At 33.9% G+C, this 18,554-nt stretch overlaps 1 long non-coding RNA gene across 1 annotated transcript; it reads right to left on the bottom strand.

The window, feature by feature from the left end:
* Positions 1–8,346: 8,346 nt before the first annotated feature.
* LOC123915851 lies at positions 8,347–10,431 on the bottom strand. Its single transcript, XR_006811997.1, has 2 exons — positions 10,038–10,431; positions 8,347–9,391 (listed from the first exon to the last, which is right to left on the bottom strand). It is a non-coding gene; the product is annotated as an uncharacterized LOC123915851 (long non-coding RNA).
* Between the last annotated feature and the right edge of the window lie 8,123 nt (positions 10,432–18,554).

Genomic DNA, 18,554 nt, shown 5'->3' with positions numbered 1-18,554 from the left:
AAACAAGAGAGAGCTTGAGTCATTTTCAACAACCGTATGGAAAGGGAGTGGAAAGAAAGAAAGTTTTGTAGTTGAAACATGAAAGGACTCGAATACACACACGGTTATAGGTAGAGAATAATAAAGTTAAAAGCTAATTATGTTCTCACACTCCAACTTGACCCACTGTTTTTTGGTTTCTATAAACTCTACAATGACGTGAGAGTTTCTATGAATATAAAAATATGATTATTTAATTTATTTATAAGAAAATGATTTCATACTTAAAATAAACTATGAGTCTATTGATTGCAATTGGGAGGTTTGTGTTTTTCCTGGTAGTTTCTTGAATAAAAACAAGTAGCAGATTAAATCTAGCTAAAGTTGAAAGTTGGTTAGAAATTTGGTAATTTTCTTAATTAAAAGGGTTGGACTTGGAAGTTATTAAGTTGAGTTCTATACGATGCCAGCAAAAGTTATTTTAATTTTTTTGTCTTTTATTTAATTTTTGTCCTATAGTAAGAAGATTTATTTATTTGGATAATTACTTTAGGGTAAGACAAGGATTGTGGAATTAAAAATGTTATTGTCAATGGTGATTACTGGTGAAAATAAAATATAGCCCAGTACGGCATGTTGGGCTAAAAATTGACTTAGTCTTTTTTTTTTTTTTTTTTTTTTTGAGATTTTTTGTTGCCACCATACTTATTTCTCGCGTGTCTTATACATTTTCATTTTTATCTTTCTTCTATTAAGTAACAGATGTCATAAAAATGAGAAATTTTTGAAAAATTTTGTAAATTTTGTCCGCCGCTACTTAAGTAGCGAGCGTTATAAAAAACAATCTGATATGATGTTTTTGAGGTGTATCCGCTACCTAAGTAGCAGACAAATGTATTTTGATAAATTTGTAGGGCATGCGAGAAAATGAGTAGGGTGACAAAAGAAAATCTCTTTTTTAAGCTGTTTTTGAAAATTTTAACCTTGTCACAATTATTAGGTCATTTGTTGGATCAAATTTGACAGTTCTATAATATTTTTTAATAGATAATATTATTGTTTTTTTTAGATAATATTAGTTGTTAGTAATTTAGTATATTAGATTAAAGTTTTTAATTTTGTTTCTTAAGAAATTGCAACTCATTTCATTTTATAAAATAATCAGAAGGATAATAAAAATATATTGGGGCTAGGCTATAATACAGACACTAGCAAAGTTAAGAGTAACTATATTGGCTTCCCGCTTTGGAACTTAAGTGACAAGGGACCTATACTATACTAGTACGTGGGTAATAAAGTTTCTAGCTCTTTCTCATTCTCATAGTACATGTACATGCAATACAATCATTAATTATCCCATTGAAAATAGTTAATTGGAGAGATACTTTCAAAATGACCCTCTAAAAGCCACATTGATGACACGACGATAAGTAAATCATGTTGTAGTGTAGTGGCTTCACTCTTAGTAAGTCACCTAATTCATAGAGGGAAATACCATTGTTTATTTCGTTTCCTTAATAAAAAATCTTGAATAGTTATGCTTGAATTGAATACCACAAAACTTATTTTAATTTTATGAAAATTTTAATTGAATATTACATAAAATTTTAAAATCCATAAAAATTTCAATCCAATTAATCCCCTAAAACTCATAAGTCACTCACAAAACTTTGTGTATGTAACGTATAGCCTAAACTCTATAGAAAGACTACATGATGCTTTTTCCTTTAATTTTTACATTTTTTTCCTTCTTTACCCCTTTGGATGTTGATTGATGATAAATGATTTCATGCGTGGATCCTACTCACTCTCCTTTTATTTCTCTTCAAATCACACAACCTTGGCCCCTCACTACACTACTTAAAGTCATCACATACCTTTCCTTTTGATAGGGTTTTTTTATGTCTTTTATATTGCGGAATTTGGTGGGATATAATTTTAGGGAAAAAATTCTCATTAAATATAGGGTTATATGAATAATACTAAAGTTCTTGTTTTATTCACATGCTTATGCTACATAAAAAACACACTAATCCTATAATAAATTTTAAACAAATCTTAAATATTCCAAACATAAATATAGATCATAAACCCTATTATTATTTTATTTCAAATATAAATCTAAACTATATTTAAATATAAAATCTTCCAAAAAAAATTTAGACATTATTCCCAATACCTTTCTATATTCCAAAACACAAAAGTCCATACATGTGATGCTCATTTAGATCAAGGGTACACAAAACAATTTTTAAGTAAATCATGACTATTATAGTGGTTGTCTTGATGACACCACGATAAGTAAATCATGTTGTAGTGTAGTGGCTTCACTCTTAGTAAGTCACCTAATTCATAAAAGGAAATACCATTGTTTATTTCGTTTCCTTAATAAAAAATCTTGAATAGTTATGTATGAATTGAATACCACAAAACTTATTTTAATTTTATGAAAATTTTGATTGAATACTACAAAAAAATTTCATAAAAAAAATCTATTAAAATCCTTAAAAATTTCAATCCAATTAATCCCCTAAAACTCATAAGTCACTCAAAATACTTTGTGTATGTAACGTATAGCCTAAACTCTATAGAAAGACTACATGATGCTTTTTCCTTTAATTTTTACATTTTTTTTCCTTCTTTACCTCTTTGGATGTTGATTGATGATAAAGGATTTCATGCGTGGATCCTACTCACTCTCCTTTTATTTCTCATCAAATCACACAACCTTATCCCCTCACTACACTACTTAAAGTCACATACCTTTCCTTTTGATAGGGATTTTTGTGTTTTTTATATTGCGGAATTTGGTGGGATATAATTTTAGGGAGAAAACTCTCATTAAATATAGGATTATATGAATAATACTAAAGTTCTTGTTTTATTCATCATGCTTATGACTCTATATATAGAGCTACATAAAAAACACACTAATCCTATAATAAATTTTAAACAAATCTTAAATATTCCAAACATAAATATAGATCATAAACCCTAATATTATTTTATTTTAAATATAAATCTAAACTATATTTAAATATAAAATCTTTCAAAAAAAAAATATTTAGACATTATTCCCAACACATTTCCATATTCCAAAACATAAAAGTCCATACATGTGATGCTCATTTAGATCAAGGGTACACAAAACAATTTTTAAGGCTTTGATGGGCTCTACCATATATAATATCTCAAACTATGATTTTGTGCCATAAGCTAATATGTTGATAGAAAAGCTTAACATGTGATGGGGATCAAGTAGGATAAGCGCAACTTTGTACAAGTGAGTAGGAACCAAACACTATATGGCAAAATGATGCACTCAAAATTGAATAAATAATGTTAGCTTGTTTGACTATTATAGTGGTTGTCTTGAGAATTTATAAAATGTTTGATGACATATTTTGATAATATAATTTAACAAATATTCATTTCTTAACAAATGGGATTGAATTTAACTAGCTAAGCTCCAAGACTTAATCTATCATACTAATATATTTTTTTTTAATTATTGGAAATAGTGTGAAGGATGACATAAAATACTTTTTAATGTAGTTTGTTATTTTTTTAACCCCTCTCACTCTTGTTTTTACTCTATTTTTCTTTAGTTAGGTCTATATTGTTGTCTCTCTTGTTATTTTTCTTTATTTTTTTTTGGGTACAGTTATTTTTCTTTATTTTAATCTACTTTAAGAAAAAGATAAGAGGAAAATTGTAGGAACTTATATTGTCTAATTAAAGAATATGATTAGTAGAATTAATAGAACACTAATCTCATCATCTAATCAAAGTGGTGAAGTTATAATTGACATATAACTTAAAAGTTTATCAGATAGTAAGTATATAGTCATGGGCAAGTGGCAATAATGGAACTTTGGGAGCAAAAGCTAAAGTTTAGGAAAAGTTAAGGGGATTCGTTATGAACCAAACACTTTCTAGTACCTTATGTCCATGTTCCCCATTCATGTGTGTGGTTTAGCTGGGAGATACCATGGATCCAATTCTGCCACTTTCACTTGGGTTGGGACATCAAAATGATTCTCTGTTTTTATGGGATTGGATTCTTGTGCTGAAGAATAGTAGGAATATCCATTAATATTATTCCCTCCTATAATTCTATAATGAAACACTATATTTTTTTCTCGACAAGATAATTAAACCGAATACATATATAAATCAAATGACCAATGTTATTTTTACCATGTATTAGTATTAGACTTACCATAAAATTTAAATTCATAGGTTTTAGTCTCGGGCAAGGATCCAAAACATATTTGACACCGCCCAATAGTTAAAAGTCCAATAGATTCAGATCCATGTGAGTCAAAATACACGAAGGCAGGAAAGCAACAAGTAAAGGCGGCATCTATCTTAGAAGCGTGTGAACCAAAATATCACCACCCCACGATCCACTACCGCTGCACATCACAAAGAAGGAGACCACCATTACAACCCCCACGATTCTCCATAACTCCAGTCTCCAAGGGGCGGAAGGAGAAACCGCCCCGGCATCCACGTATGCACGACGGAGGAAGTGGTGGCCGAAAAATATGGCGGTTAAAGCTTGGAGAAGAAGGAATCAAAGACTTATAAATAGCACTTCATATTTTCTGTAAACCTAACAGACTTTTGTTGGTCCAAACTTATGTCAATTTTATTCCTATAATATTAATAAAACAAACCCGCTTAAGTGTTCACCAGAACACTTATTAATGAGATCTATCACTAAAATAAATCATGGCGTGGTTTTGGTTTGGTGACATGGCAAGTGATTAGACAACAACATTTAAGTGACTGATTTAAAATAAGAAACAAATTCGTTTATTTTGCTGACATGTCTAATGGTGACTAAGATCGAAGGGTTTAAATTTCATAGGAGCGAAACCGAAGGAATTTTTTTACACGAACTAAAATCCAAATTCGTCAATGTTACAAGGACTAAAAGCACATTTTACCCAATATTTTATATTTATTTGGCTTATATGTCAAAAAAATCGTCTTACAAAATGTGTGGGTATATATATATATATATTTGGGGCTTAATTGCATATTTGGTCTCTTATCTTTATGTTAGGTTTCAAGTTGATCTTCTATATTTTAAAAGTTTCAATTTGATCCCTTATGTTACTCATTTCAACTTAAGTTCGTCATTTTTATTAGATTTTGAGTTATTTTCGTCTAATTTTTTGTTAAATTTTGATTTAATTTCGTCTAAATCATCCACGTGACACCCTTTTAAGTTGTTGATGTATACGATTTAAATCGAAATTTGACTAAAAGGACTAACTAGAAACTTTTTAAACTTAAGAGACCAAATTGAACAAAAAAATTCGCAAGTTAAAGTGTGAACATTCATTAATGTAATTTTCTATTTTCTGTCAAACTTATCAACTCTTGTAGCTTTGATACATATATATTGCAAGTATAAATATAAACTTAGTCGTATCGAACAAAGGAACAATTCAATAAGCTATATTTACGGTGTGTAATCTCATATAGTATAACTCACGATTCCCATGAGGAATAAAATTCAATCGAACAATAGATTCACCTCTCTTTCGTAACAATCAAATATAGAACTACTAGTTTAATGGTTCAATAAGTTATGAAGTGTGTCAATTTAAATCACAAGCTATTTGATTCAAACATATGTCACCAAACCTACTTGATGAATGTTTATGGTTGCAGAGCAAGGTTGTCAGAACCGGATCGGACTGGCCGGTCGGACCGTGAACCGGAGGATGGAACGGTCCAGTTAGGTCTAAAAAACAGACAGCAAAAGAATCGGGCCAAACTGGTGAACTAGCCGGGACGGTTTAGCGGTTATGGAATTTTTTTTATTTTATTTTTATAAATCAGGACAAATCGACGTCGTTTTTATTTTTATTTTTTTTTTAAATCTGAAAACACCAAATGTGTTTGGTTTGTTTGGAAAAGAAAAAATACTAAAACTTGTAAAGGTTTTCTGAAACTGAAATTGGATTAGGAGTAACAAAAAAAAAAATCACTAGATTAGATTGTTGTGTGGTTGTTCATTATTGAAATAAATAACGGAGGGTAATTTATTTAGTTTGTTTTCATATATGCAAGAGAAGAAAGAGCAAAAGAAATCAGATGAAAAAGAAGAAAAATAATAAAGTCATGAAACACATAAGAGTGAATGAGTGATAGATGAAGTCATGAAGCCATGAAATGAAAAGAGTTATAATAGGGGAAGCTGCTGCTTGTATCAATTTGAGAGATGAAAAGATTAGTATGTTATATAGTAGACTTTTAGAGTTTGATGATGGATAATGGATTGGGCTTAATAAGAAGCCCATGATGTTTTTTTGACAATAAGCTCATGATGTTTTAGTTTTTTGTTTTTTACGTTATGTTCTTGTTATTAATTTTTAATTTTAATCACTACTTTTTTGATGGATAATGGAGTAACATTTTATTTTTAACTTTTTGTTTTTTTTTAAGGAAAATGCTGTTTTGTGCGATAGTTTCTAGTAAAGAAAGGCAAGAACTATTTTTAACCGTTGATTTACACAATAACCTCCCCATGTTTTCCATTAGATCTGCTTGTAACCGTTTTAGCATTTTATATTGCAATGAATCACGTATAATTCTTGCCTTTCGTGTGTAGTGTCTTCGTACTATTTAGCAATTCTCTTTTTTTAATTACTTATTATATTATAATATATGTATCTTTTTAACGAAATATTGTAATAAAAAAATAAAATTACTATTATAGATTTATATTGTCTAATTTTTAGTCACAAAAATTTATATATTATTTAAAAATATATATTTAATTAAAAACGGTCCGACTCGATATAATATAATAAAAAATTTATATATTATATATACATGAGTGAATTAAACCTTATAATATAATAATTAAAAATAATATTTAATTATTACTCAACTCCTTTCACATTTGAATATAGTGTAATTTATTCTTTAATATTATTTTATATATTATTAAAATATTTAAATATACTTATTTAATTAAAAACGGTCTGACCCGTTTGAACCCCGGTCCGACCAGTTGAACCTTGAACCGGTGAGCTCGCCGATTCGATGACCGGTCCGGTTCTGACAACCGTCTGGCAGAGTCTTGCATTTTTAATTGTGACATTATCACCAAACATATGTCAAAAGCAATATATAAACAAAGTGTTCATAACTTGTTTACGTGCATCTTAACATGATAAAAGAGGGAAAGTGGCATGAGAAAGTATAGCATTGGTTACATTAAGCTTTCCTTCCACCTTTCGGGTGAGAGAATCGGGATAAACTAAGAGTGTGTTTGGATAAGGATTCTAGAAATTCAAGGAATTTTAAATACTAGACAATTCAATCGATTCAATTGAATCCAAGCCTCTTTATATTTATGACGTGGATTATCAATATGTTTTCACATTTTCACCACTCTTTTCTTTGTTTTTTTTTTTTTACATTTTCACCATTCTTTTCTTCCATTGTGAAAAAACTGAAAAGAATGTTTCGAGATTTAATCAAATTCTTGGTCATATGATTATTCTATATTTATCTCTTTCCTACTTATGTGTGGCCTCATAATGTTTGCTGCACAATTATATATACTAATCTACACCGTGACATTCAGTTTTGTCATACTTGTTAATTTTTAATCTTAGTTTGGGCTATGACAGGACTGCTTTTTTTAATTAAAAAAAATCTGATGATATAAAAATTGGATTTGGACCATTTTTGTCACTCACAACTAAAAAACTGTTGTTAGCAATGATGTTTTCTCTCTAGGCCTCTCTAACCGAAGTTTTTACTAGTTCAAATTCAGGAAAAATTTGGTTAACAGAAACTTTTTTTTTTCAAGGCAAAAAAAATTTGGTTCGTAGTAACCGAAATTTTTATTGAAGGGCAAAAAAGTAAATTCCAGGAAAAAAAAAGAACCTTAGGGAGCCTAAAGAGAAAATATCGTTAGTGATTGAATTAGTGACCGAAAAAATTAGTCACTATAGAGACAAATTTAGTAGCATGATATTTGAAATTATTGGGTCAAAGAGAAAATAAAATTGCTTTTTAGACCCTCCTATATTACCTGCAGGCCCCCATCTTGACCACTTTGTCCTTGAACCCCATTTGGAAATTGTAATACGAACTTGTTTCCGTTTGTATCCTAACTTACACCTTTTTTGTTCTACGGCAACACTGAAAAAGCGTTGCGTAATCCAAAAAAAGCGTTCCCACAGGCTATCTTGAAGAACGGTTTTATTGTATAACAAAGAACAATTAAAAACTGTTGCCTTTGATTATACTTGGTTAAAAAAAAAGTAGAAAGGCTGACAATTATATATATATATCTTTAATCCATTTGTTAGTAAACCTTCCTATACTATATACATAATAATCAATAACCGTTATATAACTTGTAACTAATCAATTACATTGTATAAGTATCTTCCTAACTAATAATATAGACCAAATTACTATTTAAGAACTTTACTCTCGCATACATCCAAAGCCATAATAGTTGCAGAGACATAATCAAGTTTGCGTGCTCCATGTTTGGAAACAATGATTCCAACAACCCCAACATGTATAGCTAACCTAGCACATTATTAGCATAGTATTATGGAGTTAAATTCAATATTGATAACACACATACTCTGTAACCTCCACCGCGGCACCGCTGCTTACGACAAAAGCATGTATCTGCCTTTTCCCTTTCCAGTTTTGCACTTCGGGAACCGCTGCACAATGTTGTCCATTCTTGAAAGCCAACTCTTCATTTTATAGATTTGTTTTTAGCCATTCTCACGAATCACAATTTAGAATGAAAGTCTTCCCTATGAGAAAGCTACCAAATTTAAATCTAGAATACCAATGAACCAGTTATCGACAAAGTACTTTATCACCAACAGTGAAAACTCCTGACTTATCAGCTGATCCACTAGGTTTATACTACAAACAGAGAAAAGATACCACAATTCATTAAGATACCACAGCCAGTAGAAAAAAAAAATATTTTGTTCAAGTTAGGAATGCCAATATACTTGATGAAACTATTCTTTACTCATCAGAAATTCCCAATTTCTTAACTACTACTACTACTTCAAATCCTAATTTGTCTACTTCAATTCTCTTCCAAATGGTGAAAATCAATCCTCCCAAACATTCTAAACAACAAGTCTTTGAGAGTCTGATAAGAATTGTAATTATCCTTGAATTGATTTGGCTTCCTAGTGCAACTCCTTTCATGGTAACCTTAATTCGGATTTCTTCTCCGTGGTTTTGTTGGTGGTGGTGGTGGTTGTTCATCTTCCACTTCCAGTTCATTGTCCACGTGCTGGGATTTTATCTACATTCACAACCTCTCTAAGTGCAGAGTTGTGTGCTTTGCTTTCCCTTCCACCTCTTTGTCTCCCAACTTCATCTGTCATGCCTAAAACAAAATACACAACATAATGCAAATTAAATCAGCTACTAATTCAACTCCAACATCTTCCTAGTATTTTGTTTTGTGTCAATTGTTAGCCATGATTTTACCTAGCCATTACGTACTTTCTATACAGTACACTGCATGGTCCACAGATTCATTCAATGAAATACACTCGCACCAATTCAGACGTAATAATAAATTTATAAACAAGGAAAATCGAAGAACATTAGAGAACTATCTATGTAACTTAATTGACACCTAGAGAAAAAAAAAAAAAGGGTCCATCTAAAACAAATGCTGCAGCACTCTTAATTATTTCATCAATGGCTATGTTTTGCTTTGCTTCACAATAAATACATTCAAGTAAAGTTCAGACATACTCAATCTTGAACTACACTACAACATGTATATACACATAAATTGTTTATCTTTAAATTTATGCTATAGTATACCCTCTCATTCAAGCATTTTCTCAAACATTTGGTGCACATAAACCAAACTTAAAATACAAACCCTATACCATAAATTTAATTAACATCCCAAATTCATGGAATTCAAAACCTAATCAAAACCCTTGTTAAAAACATAATCACGAAAATAATCCAAAGCAAGAAAATGAGAGATGAGAGAGATTATTTTGAAATCTTACTTGTATGAGTGAAAGATTTGGAAATTTCCAACCCAAACCCTTTGTTCTTGTAGCGATTTAGTGAGACGAATGGAAGGGAGTGAACGAAACATGAATGAAACGACTGTTCGCCATTTTTGTTTGCGAATGAAACCCTAAAAATCACCCTCCATAACCCTAAAATTAGATTTTCTTCAAAATGATGAAGTGCCTGTGGATTCACTGGTATACGAAATTTCGGTTAGTAGAAAATGAAGACTAGCGTTTTTGTAAAGTAGAATACGAAACAAAATTATTTTGGATCCTAGTTTACAAAACCATGTGTTTTCTTTGTTTTTGCCATTTTTGACCTGCTGTTGAAGCCATAGGACACTTCTATGGTATTTACGAAACAAAATGTAGCGTGTTCGTATCATAAAATACGAAATTTAGTGTGTTACTGTTTCGTATTGTAGGAACCAAGTTGAACAGGGACCAAAATTAGGGGTATTTTTTTGGGGGGGGGGGGGGGGTTAAGAGCAACACGGGGGGCTAAAAAACAATTTTCAAGAGAAAATTCGTCTCTAAAACGGTCACAAAATTATTTTAACTACTGATTTATTGATTTTTCAGCGAACGAAGAATTAATCTCCAAACAAAATTTTCATGGGCTCTTGACCGATCTCTAAAAACAAGTCACCAAAGTGTTCTTTATGGGTCAACACTACAAGAAAAACAGACGTTTGGTAGCCAAAAGCCCATGTAATGGTAGAAAACCGTTGCGGCGAATTATTTTGAAAACTACAGCCGCAAAAACAGTGTGCAGGTCTTTGCGGCAAATAGTTTCCGCCGCAAATGTTGATGGAAAAATCAAAATTCAAGTACCTTTGCGTGGGAAGAAGACTGACTGAGTTTGCACTCTAAATAGCGACCTGTGTTTTAGTTCACACTCTACATAACGAGTAACAATATTTTATACTCAAACTCAACGTATGCGCTCCCTAGATGAAAAAAATATGAAAAAAATAGTTCGCTTTATAGATAGTAAACTGCAAACTGAGTTCGCTTTATAGATAGGAAATGCAGACTGAGTCCGCTTTCTAAAATACGATCTCTTTCATATTTTTTTCATCTAAGGGGGCGCAGATGCTGGATTTAAGTTAAAAATATTACCACTTGCTACTTAGAGTGCAAAAAGTGCTTGCATCCTAGAAAGCGAGTGGTTAATTTGATAATTTCAGGGAGTGTGTAAGGAATTTTAGGAGGCGCAAAAAGTAAAACTCTAATATCAATACCTTTCTTTCATTTTATTTCCCACGAGCCCAATATATATATATATATATACTCCTCTCACTATTTTTAGAGCAACTCTCTTTCTAGTTTCATGAGTTTTCCTTTTTTTTTTTTTTATTCTTCTTCCAATTTTTTCAAATGATATGTAGAGACTTAATACCTTTGTCGTTTTACAAAGCTTTTCAAACAATGTTTTAAGGGGAGAAATGAACGGTATGGATTCATGGAAAAATAAACAAGCCTCGTGAATTTGTTCCATGACTCATGAGCAAGATATACTTCTCTTGAATTTGTTAAATGTGCCGTAGATATGGGCAAAATAAAAGTAAAATCAATGTCCAACACAAAAAAACTTTCCCAACTCATTCTCTAATTATTTTATTTGAAAGAACAAATTCATACTCTATTAAGATGATTTGAAGAGAATGGAAGAACACTAGAAGCACAATTTCATTTCAATAGTTTTACTAGATTTTCAATTGAATAGTTACTTTTACTAGATTTTCATTTTGAAGATATTTTCTATATGTTTTTTAAAAATTCTGATTTGTTTTTCTAAAAAGTGATAATAAACGAACTTAAATACTACACATCAACCAATAATCACGATCTTTTCACCGGATTTGAATCATCTCCAATTATTCTCTCATGTTTTCTCTCCTTTTTATTAATTTAATGGTTGACAAATGATAAAGATGTTTTCCCTCTCTTCTCAAGTGTTTTTTCTCATTTGTCAACCATTAGATTAACAAAAGAAGAGAAAACATGAGAGAATAATTAGAGATGATCCAAATCCTTTTTCGCCTGCTCTACTTCTCCTACAACAAATTGACAAGTTTTTTGTTTACCATGAGAGTTGAACCAAGTACCAAGAAAACAAGTACTACAATTCACTAACTACCAAACTCAATAATTATAAGTACCGTTTGGCGGATTTTTTTTTTTTTACTTTTTACTCCATAAAAGTAGAAGTCGGGTCAAACAAGGTTTGAGAGAAATACTTTAAAAAAAAAACTTATTTTTATTGGACAAAATGGGAACAAAGAGTACTTGTATAGAAGTAGAAATTAGCTACTTTAAAAAAACACGCTAAGTTTTTTTCCTGGAACTCTCTTCAATCCCTGCCATTTCTTTCTCTTTTTTGTTTTTTTTTTCCTTTCTGAATTTTTAATATATTAAAAAATTGATTCATGAGTCGTGACTCTAGCTATTCCCCCCCCCAAAATCTAAATGATTTTTTATTTCTGCATACTATGCTTGCTTTACATAATAAATTGATACATTTACGCATTTACATTTTCATGGATATAATGACGTTGTTGGACATAAATTTGGTATTTATCAATTAAATATAATTGGTGGGTCCAATATTTATTTTGGAGGTTATATTATCAAAACAAAACTTTCAAAGTTGGTGTCGAGAACTCCCTATGTCGAAGCAGAAAAGCGTTTCGAAAGCTGTAGAGGATGCGTATAGTTTTGGTTTTACCAGAAGGCTATCGAAGGCGCAAAATCGAATCGAGAGATAGTTGGGCCAAGCCCAAAAAAGAAACAACGAACGGCCCAAAAGGCCTTGGCGCGCGCTGAAGGAATGAAAGATGAAAGTGGAAAACGTGGTCGACGTGGCAAATGGAGGAGCGTCCAGATGATCGAAGAACAGTTACCACTTTGTAGTAGTATTTATAGCAGTTTTTCATTCAGAACTGGGGTCACAAAATTTATACAAACATTCTCTCTAAAAAATTCTAAGTACTCAGCGATCGAACGAACGGAATTCGAAGGAGAAATGTATGTTTTGTGAACCATCTTTATTTGTAATTGTTTTTCATTCAATGCAATGCAATTTGTTTTCCAGTAATTTTTTCTAAGTCTGAATCCAGATACTTGCTTGAGAAACTGCTACTTCGAGGCGATTCGAATTAGTTTCTCTTGTATGCTTTAAAATATTTTAATTCCTAAATGTTTGTTTCCTTATTCAAACGAACATTCAAACAGTTTTCTTGAAGCGAATAAACACAAAATTGTCCTGAGATTTACTAGTTGATCTCGCGAGTTTAAATACTTAAACTAGCGGTTGTTTACCAAATTCCAACGTAAACAAATTGGCACGCCCAGTGGGACTGGTTTTGTGTTTGTTAAAGTCGTGTTTATTTTTATATTGTGGAATAAAAAACTTGTTACTTGCATATAACTCATGATAAGTTAGGTTATGGTTAAAACTACTCAGAGATCTAATCCTAGTAAAACTCCAAGTTCTAGTGCGATGAGTAGCGAAGCAAGTTCGAGTGGTGGAGTCGATCCACCTCCACAAAGTGTGGTAACATCTGAGTTAGTGAATGTTCCAATATTCTCCAGTCCAACTATTTCGACTGTGCATGATGTTATTCCAACTTTGCCAATTCCAACTATGGCAATTCCGTCCGTAACTGCTGGTTTTGGACGTTCGAAACCACCGTCAGGTCAGGGTTTTATGTATGGGCCTCCCCCTACACTTGGTTTAGGGATGCCAAGTTTCGAATCTGATAGGTATACTTCGTCAAGGGTAACTCCTACACCCTTAACGACTGCATCTGTGTTGTCTTTGAGACAACAAATGGATGAGAGCAACCATGAAATGGTTAATCTCTTAACACAACAAATGGGTACTGTGTTTAATCCATTAATTCAGAATACCAACGAGAGTTATCAAATGTTGGCATTTCAAATGAGTCGAATTGCAGATTTTTTTGGGACACCCCCACCACCTCCTAGAGTAAATCCCATTACTCCACAAGTAATACTACCTGCAATGTCTTCGACTCCAGTGCAGCAAAGGCCAACCTATGTGGCTACTGAAACAGTTCCTAACCCAACACCTACACCAGTTGTACAAGAGGAAACCTATTATCCTCACGAGGTTAATCAAATGCCTCAATTAGTACATCAAAACCCTCCTGTTATGAACCCAAATCCACAAGTGGTACATCAGAACCCTCCAGTGGTAATGGTTAGGAGGAACCAGGATCCTGACGAGGTAGTGCGAGAGGTGCAAAACAATAATTTGCTTGGCCAACACAATTTGGCTAACATGGTCGAAACGATTTTGGCCCAAAACGGCCTAAACACGGGTTGTCGAAGGCCAAACTTTGTCTCTGCCTTCACTGAATATGTGCTGCAAACCGAGTTACCAAGAGGTTGGAAAGTCCCAAAATACACTAAGTTTGCTGGGGACACTAATGAATCAACCGTAGAACATATTGCCAGGTATCTAGCTGAGTCTGGGAATTTGGCGAATAATGAAAATTTGCGAATGAAGTATTTTCCTAATTCGCTTACCAAGAATGCATTTGCTTGGTTTACAACTTTGCCTCCCAATTCGATCAATAGTTGGGCCCAATTGGAAAGGATTTTCCACGAGCAATTTTATATGGGCCAGACCAAGATAAGTCTGAAAGAGTTAGCCAGTGTAAAAAGAAAAAACCAAGAGTCAATTGATGACTATTTAAATAGGTTTCGTTTGCTGAAATCCAGGTGCTTTACTCAAGTGCCTGAACACGAGTTAGTGGAAATGGCTGCTGGTGGGTTAGATTATTCAATTCGAAAGAAATTGGATACCCAATACCTTCGAGACATGTCACAGTTGGCTGATAGAGTGAGACAAATCGAAAGGTTAAAAGCTGAAAAAGTTAGAAATTCTAAGTTTCAGAAAAAGAAAGAAATAGGTTTTGTTGATTCCTATGATAATGAAATTGATTATGAAACGAGTGATGAATACTTAGATTTCGATGATAGTGATATTAATGTGGCTGAATTAAAGCCTGGGCCTCCTTACACTTGCAAATTGTTGAGGCCGTCGAATGGAAAAAATCCTATCGAACCAAAAAATGATAAGTTTGTTACAAAGACTTATACTTTCGACATTACTAAATGTGATGAGATTTTTGATTTATTGGTGACTGACGGCCAAATTATTGTGCCAAAAGATATGAAAATACCACCAATAGAACAAAGAAAGAAAAGAGGTTATTGTAAGTTTCATAATTATTTGGGACATAAAACTTATCAATGTGTTGTTTTCAGGGATTTGGTGCAAAAAGCGCTGAATGAAGGAAGGCTGAAGTATGCTGATAAGGCAAAGCCTCCAATGAAGGTAGATTCAGATCCCTTGCCACCTGCAGACGCTACCTATGTCGAAGTCTATGACTGCAACATGGTTGAAGTGATAGACGCTGCTGCTCCAATCAAGGCTGTGCCTGAAGAGGAGTATGAAAAGAGGGTACGTGAGGTGTACCCCAATGCTGAGGAAGAATTGGTGGACTTCCTAAATAGGTGCAAGCTGAAGAATGCTGAAGTGATGCTTTGCCCTAGATGCAGTGCTGTGTGTGACAAAGAGGCTGCTGCAGGCCTTCAAAGTGTTGTACCTTATGCTGAAAACAAGAGAAAATGGCCAAAATCTAGGCCAAATCAAAAAGCTTGGCCTTACAAAGGGGCCAACTGGGGAAAGCCTATTACCAAAGGCCTTTCGATCCAGCAAAGGCTAGGCCCCCAAAACACTTTCAAACCATCTGGGAGAGCACCTGTTAACCAATGGGTGAGTGGACAGTACGTCACTTTCAATCGAAGGATGATGGAAAATGGAAGCTCTAGCAATGTTAATGTGAACATTGTATCTGAACCCAAGGGTTCAAAAGTGGTAGCTGGGAAGGAAAAAGTGAATGCTGCCACTGAAGTCAACAAATACTCTTATAGGAATAACTATAAGGGAAAAAATCCTATGACCCGCACTCAGTGGCGAAGGTTCCAGAGGAAACAAAAGTTGACAACAAAAGAGGCTGAGGCTGGGGGCAAGGCTGTAGCAACCCAGAAGGCTGAAAAGGTTGAAATGGCCAAGAGGCCAGTAAAGGAGAGGCTTTCCATAATATTGGAAGAGCCAATAGCTGAAAATGCCCAAGGAGGGGCAGAAGATGAGGATGACATGGAGGATGATGATCTCCTGGATGAGGGGTCTGATTTTGATGTCATGGTCAATGTGGTGTCGATTCTGCCACTGGAATATGATATACCTACTGAAGTCAATGAGCTGGAAGAGGACTTCGAAGCCCTCAATTTGGCTGATCATAAGCCAATGTGTTATTATGTTATGCAAAATGGTTGTGTCGAAGAGCAAAAAGCTGTCTTCGAAAAGCCAGATCTGGGAATGCAAAACCACTTGAAGGCTTTGTTCATCAGGGCAAAAGTGAATAACGTGGGAATCAATAAAGTCTTAGTGGATGGAGGAGCTGTGGTGAATATCATGCCTCACTTCATGTTGAAGAAATTAGGTCTCTATGACACAGACCTTCATTCCCACAATGTGGTGTTGGCCAACTATGAAGGAAAAACTGGTCATTCCCTGGGGGCAGTGCAGTTGGAAGTTTGTGTTGGTAGTACAGTTCGAAAGACCTTGTTTATGGTCATAGCTGCCAAGCCTAATTACAATCTGTTATTAGGTAGAGAATGGATACATGGTGTTGGAGCTGTTCCCTCAACCATGCACCAAAGATTAATCATCTGGAGAGAAGATGGTTTAGTCGAGAATGTAGAAGCAGATCAGAGTGCATATGTTTCAGAGACAGGCACTGTGACTTTACAGAATTTCGACAAAAACCTGGCTTCGATTGCTCCTTGTGGTGAGCAAGATGCTGCCTTCGATCCAAATGAAGTGGTATCAAAAAATGTATACCACTCAGTTAAGTTGCATCCAACCCATGGCTTTTGTTGGGAAAGGGAAGATATAGAGAAACCCTTATGTGAGGATGCATACCCACCAGTATCTGGATGGGTCAACCATGATGAGTTTGATGATTGAGTCCCCAGCATGGGATCGAATTACGGCTTACGCAGCCGAGAATAGAATCAAAATGGCTCTTGAGGCCATTAATGTTCAAGAAAATATGGCTGTCGAAGCCAACGATGACTTAAGGAACGAACTGGCCTTGGAGGCTAGTGAAGTAAATGATGGGAACAAGCAAAGGTTAGATTGCATCTATGATGATGAGCCTTTGGGTTTTGAGAAAGATCCACATAGTTCGATTCAGAGAATGCAAGCCCAAGACCCTTTGCAGGAGGTTGATATTGGAGATGGCTCTGTTAAAAGGCCAACTTACATTAGTGCCAATATAGACCCAACCTTAAGAGAAAAAATGGTCGAGTTGCTTAAGAAATACAGAGATTGCTTTGCATGGGACTATAACGAAATGCCTGGGTTAAGCAGAAATCTTGTGGAGCATAGGCTACCCCTTCGACCAGATAAGAAACCTGTAAAGCAGCTTCCAAGGAGGTTTGCACCAGAAATCATGACAAAGATCAAAGCAGAAATTGAAAGGTTGCTCAAATGCAAGTTCATTCGAACAACCAGGTATGTGGAATGGTTAGCTAACATTGTTCCTGTTATTAAGAAAAACGGATCACTTAGGGTTTGCATAGACTTTAGAGACTTGAATAATGCTACACCTAAGGATGAATATTCCATGCCTATAGCCGAAATGTTAGTTGATTCAGCAGCAGGGCATGAATATTTGAGTATGTTAGATGGCTATTCAGGTTATAATCAAATCTTTATTGATGAAGATGATGTGCCAAAAACCGCATTTCGTTGCCCTGGTGCTTTAGGCACCTATGAGTGGGTGGTGATGCCTTTTGGATTGAAAAATGCTGGAGCAACATACCAAAGAGCTATGAACTTAATTTTTCATGATTTATCGAAATATTTATGCAGGTTTATATTGATGATATTGTTGTGAAATCCGCTTCCCAGGATGAACATATCGAACATCTTAAAAAATCGTTCGAAAGAATGAGAAAATGTGGATTAAAAATGAATCCACTGAAATGTGCTTTTTGTGTACATGCAGGAGATTTCCTTGGCTTTGTTGTGCATAAGAAGGGCATAGAAATTAACCAAAATAAGACAAAGGCTATCATGGAGACAGAACCTCCAGGAACGAAGAAACAGCTTCAATCTTTGCTAGGAAAGGTCAATTTCTTGAGAAGGTTTATATCAAACCTAAGTGGTAAAGCTCAACCTTTTTCTCCACTGCTGAGGCTCAAGAAAGGTGATGTATTTGAATGGGGAATGGAACAACAAAAGGCATTTGATGATATTAAGGCATGCTTGTCGAAGCCTCCAACTTTAATGCCTCCTATTCGAAACAAAGCAATGAAGTTGTACATCGCAACATCAGATTCGACTATTGGAAGCATGCTCGCACAAGAGGATGAAAATGGCGTAGAAAAGGCTATTTACTA

The sequence above is a fragment of the Trifolium pratense genome, linkage group LG3 (genome assembly GCF_020283565.1).
Source record: "Trifolium pratense cultivar HEN17-A07 linkage group LG3, ARS_RC_1.1, whole genome shotgun sequence".
NCBI classification, from domain to species: Eukaryota; Viridiplantae; Streptophyta; class Magnoliopsida; order Fabales; family Fabaceae; genus Trifolium; species Trifolium pratense.
This window is presented reverse-complemented; position numbering and strand designations above follow the sequence as displayed.